This window comes from Urocampus carinirostris, chromosome 12, assembly GCF_059441175.1.
Source record: "Urocampus carinirostris isolate Australia breed hairy pipefish chromosome 12, RoL_Ucar_1.0, whole genome shotgun sequence".
Lineage (NCBI taxonomy): Eukaryota > Metazoa > Chordata > Actinopteri > Syngnathiformes > Syngnathidae > Urocampus > Urocampus carinirostris.
In genome coordinates this window covers 4700538-4710179 of record NC_142360.1, presented here as the reverse complement: position 1 = coordinate 4710179, position 9642 = coordinate 4700538, and the positions used below count along the sequence as shown (strand labels likewise).

The 9642-nt window shown below is 41.1% G+C and overlaps 1 pseudogene; it reads left to right on the top strand.

The window, feature by feature from the left end:
- Positions 1–9473: 9473 nt before the first annotated feature.
- Positions 9474–9642, top strand: LOC148354708 (U2 spliceosomal RNA; annotated as a pseudogene).

Genomic DNA, 9642 nt, shown 5'->3' with positions numbered 1-9642 from the left:
GGTAACATTAAAGGGCTCAGATGTCATTTCACCATATTTAACACAGTGCGTCCTATCTGAGAGGTAGGATCTGAACCACGAGAGGACGGTTCCTGAGAGACCAATCCATTTTTCCAACCGTTCTAGTAGGAAATTGTGATGCACTGTGTCAAAAGCAGCACTAAGATCCAGCAGCAGCAAAAGTGATGAAGTGCCAGAATCCATTGCCAGTAGGAGATCATTTGTTACCTTGATCAGAGCTGTCTCAGTAGAGCAGTTAGCCCTGAATCCTCATTGCATGGATTCAAAAAGGTTATTCTCGGATATGAAATCATTCAGCTGCTGTGCCACTACTTTTTCAAGTACTTTAGAGAGGAAAGGTAGGTTTGACACAGGTCTATAATTAAGATTTCTGGATCAAGGTTGGGTTGTTTCAGTGTGGGTTTAATAACGGCGGACTTAAAAGCTGCTGGAACTACACCTGAGGAGAGTGATATGTTTATAATATTTAGAACTGAAGGTCCAAGGACGCCAAAAAGACTTTTAATAAGTGAACCTGGGAGCGGGTCGAACTGGCAAGTTGTCGGTTTGGCTGCATTCACCACCTGTTTGAGATCATCAAGTGACAGTTCACTAAAACTGGACAATTTCCCAGGGCAGCCACCCTGTCGTGCATCTGTAGATTTCAGCCCTTTAATATGTGTGGTATTAATAATTTCTTTAGCAATTGCATTGAATCTTCTTAGTAAAGAAGACCATTATGTCGTGGGCAGAATGAGTGGAGCTATCTGGGATAGTCTGTTGCCTTGTGAGCGATGCTACAGTGTCGAAAAGGACCTTGGGATTGTTCTTTTGAGACGCAATCACCTTCGAAAGGTCGGCCGATTTTGCAGAGGCAAGGGCCACTTTATACTTTAACAAGCTGTCACACCAGATTTGATGGAAAACCTCAAGCTTGGTAGAGCGCCATTTTCTTTCCAATTTCTTGCATTCTTGTTTAAGGGTTCTAGTTTCATCAGTAAACCAAGGCGTGCGTCTTTTAGGACGTGATTTTAGCTTTGTGGGCGCTATTGAATCCAGGACACTAGGCAGGGTGGTATTGAACTCATTCATGAGTGAGTCAATCGAGCCATTGTATGAAGGAAAGGACGCAACTGCTCCAGGAAGGAGTTCAAAGAGCTCAGAAACTGTGCCAGTGCTTATATTGCGTCCGCTAAATCCTTCATTTTTTTTAACACTACATTTAGCTAGCACCTCAAATGTAACTAAATCATGATCCGAGATAACGGTAGTACACGGTAAAACCCTAATGTTTGAGGTTAAAACTCCTCGAGTCAGAATCAAGTCTAGCGTGTTTCCATCTTTATGGGTTGTCAAATCAACCAGTTGATTAAAACCAAATGCATCAATTAGAGACCTAAACGCAATAGTAAGTGAACTGAGTGGGGAGTTCATATGAATGTTAAAGTCCCCCATAATTATAATTTTGTCTGCATAGGTTACTAGTTCAGACAAAAGTTCTGCAAATTCGTCTAAGAAAGTTGTGTATGGCCCAGGTGCGCGATAGATAGTTATTAAATAAATTGACAATAGAGAGGACCGCATCACAAGAGCCTCAAACGCCTTGTAATTATTAGAGGTACGAGGATTAAATTTGAGCGATTTTTCAGAAATGAGCGCGACACCGCCACCTTTTTTCAACGTGCGTGCTACATGGCTACTCGCGTAGTGAGGGGGTGAAGCATAATTTAGCGCTAAATACTCATCCGGGCGTAACCAAGTTTCACAAAGACCCATACAGTTAAGTTTATAATCACGAATAATGTTATCAACAAGTAAAGCTTTAGGAGCAAGCGATCTAATATTTAAAAGACCAAATTTTAGCTTTGCTGAATCATTTGACTTAGCTGAAGTCTTTGTAGTCTTTGTAGAGATCGTCAAAAGATGCCGCCGTTGGGGCCGTTCGTGAGCGCTGAGTGTAAAGCGTTGGTTGTCCGGCGAGGAATGAATGGTGGAATTAGTTACATCCTCGCGTCCTTCTTGCTCCTTAGACTTCGCACGCTTCACACATCTACCTGCACGGCAACCACGCTTCTGTTTTCTGTCTTTACGGCGCCGTTGTCGTCGTTTATTAGGAGGAATAGCTGTCCACAAGGATGCCGGATCTCTTTGAAGTTCGCTCGGTATATCATAGGCGGTATAAAAAGTGCCCGAAAAGTCGAAATTCAGACGCCCACCCAACCGAATAAGTTCGTCCCTACTGTAAGTATTTTTGGCCACACATGTGTCCAAAAGTGAAAGCAAAAAAGACAAGAGAATGGCAATAAATAGAAGATTAGCTGGAGAGCAACTAGCCGCAGCATCCATGCGCGCCGCCATGTTGAATGTGTATATGATAGATAGTTGGATAGATAGATACTTTATTTATCCCCATAGGTAAATTCACACTTCCAGCAGTATCCTTGTGTTGAAAATAAAATAATAATAAAAGATATAGAAAACAAAAATACCCAATATAACGTGTTGATATAGAGCAGGGGTGTCAAACTCATTTCAACTCGGGGGCCACAGGATAGAGCAAACATTCAGTCGGGGGCCGGACTAGTAGATTAAAGAGAAAGAAAAAGAGATAAAGAAATAAGAGAAAGAGGGAGGGAAAAGGAGAGAGGGTGGGACAAAGAAAGAAAAAGAGAGAGAGGAAGAGAGCGTGAGAAACAAAAGATAAAAAGTCGTGAGAGAGGGGGAAAAGAAAGGGAGAGGAAGAAAGAAATCCAAAGAGAAATAGAAAGACAGAAGGAGAGAAAAGAGAAAAGAAAGTGCGAAGGGTATGAAGAGTGAAAGAGAAAAGAGAGAAAATGAAAAAAGGAAGTTAGAGCAAAAGAGGTTAAAAGACAGAGGGAGAAAAGGACAAAGAGCATCAAAGGAAGAGAAAAAGAGACACAGAGAGTGAAAGAGACAGAGTGGGAGAAAAGGGGTGGAAAAGAGAGAGAGAGAGAGGGGGGGGGGCACACGATAGAACAAACATTCTGTCGGGGGCCGGACTAGTAGATTAAAGAGAAAGAGAGATAAAGAAATAAGAGAAAGAGGGAGGCAAAAGGAGAGAGGATGGGACAAAGAAAGAAAAAGAGAGAGAGGAAGAGAGTGTGAGAAACAAAAGATAAAATGTTGTGGGAGAGGGGTAAAAGAAAGAAGAGGAAGAAAGAAATCTAAAGAGAAATAGAAAGCAGAAGGAGAGAAAAGAGAAAAGAAAGCGCGAAGGGTATGAAGAGAGAAAGAGAGAAAAGGAAAAAAGGAAGTTAGAGCAAAAGAGGTTAAAAGACACAGAGAGTGAAAGAGACAGAGTGGGAGAAAAGGGGAGGAAAAGAGAGAGAGAGAGAGAGAGAGATAAATACGAGGACAGTGTCTTTGTTCGAGGCACCTGGCTTTGGCAACATCAAGTTGACATATTTCAACCTTCAGCTTGTTTTTCTCTTGCGCTTCTCTGAGCGTTGTCTCGCGGGCCAGATTCAATCCCTCAGCGGGCCTGATCCCGCCCACGGGCCGCCTGTTTGACACCTGTGATATAGAATATTTAAATAGTGCTACATAAAATACACACTGTAATAAAAATAACCAGCTCGGTGGCCTTGGGGGTAGGGCACCAGCTCCGAGACTGGGAGGTTGCTGGTTCAAGACTCGGCCGGGTCATACCTAAGACTTACAATGTTGGTACTTATTGCCTCCCTGCATGGCGCTCGGCATTTGGGGTTGGAATTGGGGGGTTTGGTCACCTAATGACTCCCAAAACATGAGTTGAGTGAGGGGGCTGGAAATCCCCTCCTCTGTATCAATCTCCCAGGGGATATGGCTCCGGTATATATATAATACCTGTATATATAAAAAAAATTGGGTAATATACATATGTGGGTGTGGGGTTTAATGTGGGCTTTTACTATCCCGGGTGGAGTTAAAGAGCCACTACCAGTGCTCAACGCCATAACCCTAGCTCCAACCAAGACCCGAACCTGAGCTCCACACAAAACGTGAAACTTAGAACCAACCAAAACCCGAATATTAGTTCTGCCTCGGCATGGGATTGAACCCACAACCCTGTGAAAGAAATCAAGGCATCTTACCAGTTAAGCAACCAAACTTCTCATTGTAGCTCCAATACTAACCCCCTACCCAGATGTCCCAACTCCAGGCCCCTCACTAGAAATTGAACTGGTTTGATTCGGGATCAAATCCAACACTCCGTGACAATCGGGTATCTTAGAAGTTGAGCTACCGGTAATATGGAATCCTCAATACCCTAACCCTTGCTCCAACAGAAAACCCCGAGTATAGCTCCAACAGAAGCACAAGACTCTGAGCAGGAGTCAGCAAGCTTACTGGTTGAACTACAAGCGATGGTGAACAAGCAAAAGCCTAACCCAACCCTTAACCCTAACCAAAACCCTGGCTTCAACACGAACCATGGCTCCAAAACCAAGTCCGCATCTATCAGGTAGATACAGCCTTGACTGGGCTCAAACTCGCAATCCTGTAGACCTATGTGCTATTCAGGTATCTTACAAACTGAACTACTGGCGATGTCCCAATAATGAACCCTAGTTCAGGTGAAAACCCTTACCCTAGCTCAAACCAAAACCCTAACTGTAAACCATAGTGACGCTTCAAAACCCTTAAATGCAGCCCAAACCCTTGATAAAAGTCTCATTTGGAAACCCTGAAAACTTTTGGAAACTGTAAGAGGAATCCCTAATACTATTTCGAAACCCTAAGAATGCTTTAAACCCCTACTATGTGGCCAAAACCCTCGTCAAACATCCTAGCTGGAAACCCTAAGAACACTTTCAAACTGTGGGGCCCGAGCCTTCGTCGGAAACCCTAGCTGAAAACCCAAAGAACACTATAAATCCCGATATCGAGCCTAAATTCTAATTTGAAACCCTAAGAATGCTAAAAAGCCTTCGAATTCTGCCGAAAATCTAGTTTGAAATCCGAGTTGGACATCATAAGAATGCCTTTGAACTCCATTTAAGCCCTCATTTGAAGACCTCCCCATGATTAAAAACCTTCATGTTAGAAGCAAACTTTACTTCTAAACAATGTTCCCTCTAAACTGCGCGCACCGCCTGCACATTCTCAGCGCACAAGAAAATCTAGCCAACGCAACGTTCCCTCTAAGCTCCGTGTGTGCGCAATTGCGCACTACCCAGAGCTTTTCAGCGCACAAGAAAATCTAGCCAGCTCACAAAAATCAGGGCTCGAAATTGCTAATTAAGAATTAAGTCAAAGTTACAGTGCATGAAGGTAAAAACTACACGGGTTTCCCTGACGCTGTGTTCGAAATGCGGTATTTTGATGGCAATGTCGAAGTAGAACGCAGTTAAGTAAAGTCAGTAGAGTTTTTTGAGAACCGGCTTCTTCTGCTCAGCTCATTAAAAAGAACCGGCTTTTTCGGGTCTCAAACGGCTCTTCAGGTTGTTTTTGCTTCTTTAATCCCTACACGACCAAATATTATGTAAAATTGTGCACAAAATGACTTAAAGGAAGGGGGGGGGGGGATAGAACAAAAAAGAAAAAGATACCAAAATGAAAAAGTAGTGAAAAGCTGAAAAAAAAGAAACGAAAAGAAAAAAGAAGGAAAAATTCAGAAAAAAAAGCCAGAAAAAAAGAAAAAAAGAAACAAAGGAAAAAAGTAACACATAGGAAAAAATAAACACAATGAGATTTTTTTAAAGGGATTAAAAAAATAAGAACAGGGAAAAAGTTTGTGTCGCATTCAAATAATTTCCAATTACACAAGTCAATCTTGTTGCCAACGTTGTGCTTCCACTAAAAATGTGATTAAATACAGTTGTGTATCGTGCAACCGACTAAATAAGCCCGCAAAAATGTTAGTACAAAAGATACCAGGAAAAAAAAAGAAATGGAAATGGCCTACAAACGTCATTTGTTGTGAAAACAAATGCCGTTTGTAGGCCATACAACCTTTGCAATAATACATTAGTCAAATTATTCAAAAGTGAAACATTTTTTTGAATTGCTGGAAACTCATCAAAATGTAACTTGATGTCAAGTTTTGTTTGATAATGATTTAGTTGCCACACTTGGGATTGCTGTTGCTCACTATTGTTTCAAGCGTTGCTCACTGACTTTGTGTGAACGCTCAGACCCGTGGAAAATTACAGGGAACATTGCTTCTAAACCCCAATTCATACCTACCCGCAGTTAAAAACCCTAATTCTTTAATATCATTTGCTGTATTGTTTGCCACAGCGACCTCTGGAGTGTCCCTTTGAATTGCAATTCGGTACCTGTAAAGTTCTACACCCGATGTGACATACGTATCGCCCGTGGGCCAGATTGGACCCGCCAAGGGTTTTAATCCAACCCGCAGGACAACGCTGAGAGAAGAACAAGATAAAAACAAGCTGCAGTGTTAGACATCTCAATTTAATGTCGCCAAAGCCAGGCGTGACTTGTAAAGCAACTCTGGGTGGAATTATTTTTCTCTCTCTGTTTTTTTTACTTTCTCATTCCATCTTGTTGTCTTTTCTCTCTTTATTTCTCTGTTTGTTCCTCTCGCTCTCCTTTTTCTTGCTCTCTTTCTCTTGGTCTCCATTTTCATATTTCTCTTTGTCTTTTTCATTATCTCTCTCACTTTTCTCTTTCTCTTCAACTATCTTTCTTTCCATCTCCTTTTCTCTCTTTCTCCCTCTCTCTCTATTCTCTCTTGAATCGGTCTCTCCTTTTCACTCTCTATTCTTTCTTGCTCCTTTTCTCTGTCTCTTTTTCTATTTATTTTTCTTTCAATTTTACTATATGTCTGTCTTTCAAACTTTATCCTTCTCCCTTTCCCACTTTTTCTTTGTCTCTCTTGCTTTCTTTCTTTTTTTCTCTCCCTCTTTCTTTCCCTTTATTTTACCGATCTGTTTCGCCTATCTTGTGGTCCCGGAGCTCAAATGTTTCGGACACCCGTGTTCTATACAAATACATGTTGATAGTTTCTACTGTATTTTCCACCTAGCTGCAATATCTTTTGTCGCCACTAGATAACAGACCAACCTAACTGTTGGTTGTTTCACGCAGTCTTGTCCCCGGAAATTCATTTGCTTTTTTCTTTACTGGCAGGGTTGGGTAGGGTTACTTTAACTTGATTACTTTCCAATATTTTTTGATTACTCCAATACCAAATATGCTAATAAAAGACAAAAGAAACTAAATATGAATAAACTGATGACTCACAACACGTGGTAAGCTTTCTCTCCTGGCTTTGATCTCCGGCAAAACTAACATAAAATGCGACAGAAACAAAATGAAAATAAATCCAAACAGCTTGCCAACATCATTTTTGCCGTTCCATGTATTCTGTTACTCCCCAAGCCTGCTTAAAATTTAGTAATTTTATCCCAACCCTGTTTACTGGTAATATCGTGAGGGTTAGATAAGAACATTTTCTAGTTATTTCTGACTTAGAAAAAGAAATCAAAAAGGCCATTATGGGAGATTCTTAATGATTTCCCAGACGATGACCTAAACAGTTTCATTAATATTCATAATTTTTCCCCTTCAATGATTCTGTCATGATCTTGTGTCCTTTTTTATGCTCGGCGTTTTAGGATTCCAACGGTTTGAGATGTTAGTTTGAGCCCGTGCCTTTGAGCAAGGCACTGTCCTCTTCTCGGCACCCAACAGTCAGCGCCACGTGGTTTATCAAATTCTACTCTATTCTAAAATATGTCTATATTTTCTGGTACTTAAAACATTTGCGCAAAAGGAAGTTTCACAATAAAAGAATATGCTTTAAAATTGATTTGTTTTTTTACATGACGGTGAGCAATTGAAAAGACCTATGTTATCTTTACCCCTCATGTATTACCGAGGTATCATATTCAATACTGTATCGACAGATACAATAAAATATTTTTTCCCCTCCTGGCCCTTTTGCAATATTTTGAAACAAAATATGGCTCACAACTTATGAAATTTGCCTACCTCTGCACCACGAGTTCGAACGCATAAGCTAATTAGCATAGGTTTCTCCCCCCCACTATACGGCATTTTTACAGTGTGATCCCCACCTCAAAACGAATTAAAGGTATTCCCAAATTCTTAAACATGCCAAATGTGAGGGAACAACACATAATTTTTGCATTTTATATATATATATATATATATATATATTCCTCATCGGTCCCCTTTCTATCCTTTCTACTTAGAATACACTATATATATATATATATATATATATATATATATATATATATATATATATATATATATATATATATATACTTCCTGTGCGGAGTTTGTATGTTCTCCCCGTGCTTGCGTGGGTTTCCTCCAGGCACTCCGGTTTCCTCCCACATTCCGAAAACATGCATTTCAGGTGAATTGGCCGGTCCAAATTGTACCTAGGTGTGAATCAGCGAGTGAGTTGTCTGTCCCCGTGTGCCCTGCGATTGGCTGGCAACCAGTTCAGGGTGTCCCCTGCCCACTGCCCGATGATTGCTGGGATGGGCTCCAGCACCCCCGCAACCCTACTGAGGATAAGCGGTGCAGCTAATGAGATGAGATGATATATATATATATATATATATATATATATATATATATATATTTCCAATTATTTAATACATTTTGAAGTCTTGTCTTTGTCATCAGAGCTGTGACATCATCAGAGGAAGACCAGCACCCTACCAAGCCAGTCGCCATATTGACAAGTAAGACTAACTAAAATTGCAAAACAATTGAATCACGTTCACGATACTGAGGGCACTAATTCTTCCCCCTAGACCACTAGTGGTACAGATGACATACAAAAAGGCATTAAAGCTTATCTCTTTTTTGCACTATTTTTACTCACAGTGCCAGGAACTCTAAAAGAGATTGTATAGTATTTTTGTTGAAATACTTTCTCCGTTCTGTTTCTGTTTTTCACAACGTTCCCATTACATACGCTGTAGTGCGATTTGGGTCAGCGATGTTTATTGAATATAGGTGAAAGTATCGGGCATCATGGCATCGCAGTGGTTAGCACGTGTGTGGCACAGTTCTGAGGTCATGAGATCGAACCTTCCTGTGTGGGGTTGGCATGTTCTCCCCGTTCTTTGTGTGGGTTTCCTCCGGGCACTCCAGTTTCGTCCAAAATTCCGAAAACATGCATGTTATGTTAATTGGCCGGTCCAAATTGTCCCTCAGTGTATTCTAAGTAGAAAGGATGGAAAGGGAACCGATGAGGAATTTAAAGTAGATAAAACATCAATTTTATTGGAGGACATGTGCCGGACATTTAAACTGGAAGACTGTTTCAAATCCATACATCCAGGACAGGAGGGCTTCACCTGGTTCAGTAGTGACAATGCCAGAGCCTCTCGAATAGACTACATATTTACAAGGGGTTTAACACTGAGTGATGCCAGATTAATTCCTGTCTTTTTTTCAGATCACTTGCTACTGTCCTGATGACACCTCCATGAAGAAAAAGCTTCTCGAGAGCCAGGACCTTAACTTGGCCTAAGGCTTTGATGCTAGATCCTTAGCTTGGCCTTTTGTGTACTTTCTATGAAGTCACTATCTTTGATTTTTGCATTTCGGAGATGGAATATGAGCTTGCTCTGTCCACTCCACGCATCGGCCCGGTATTGCAGTACCTCCGGGAACGGTGCATTCGCA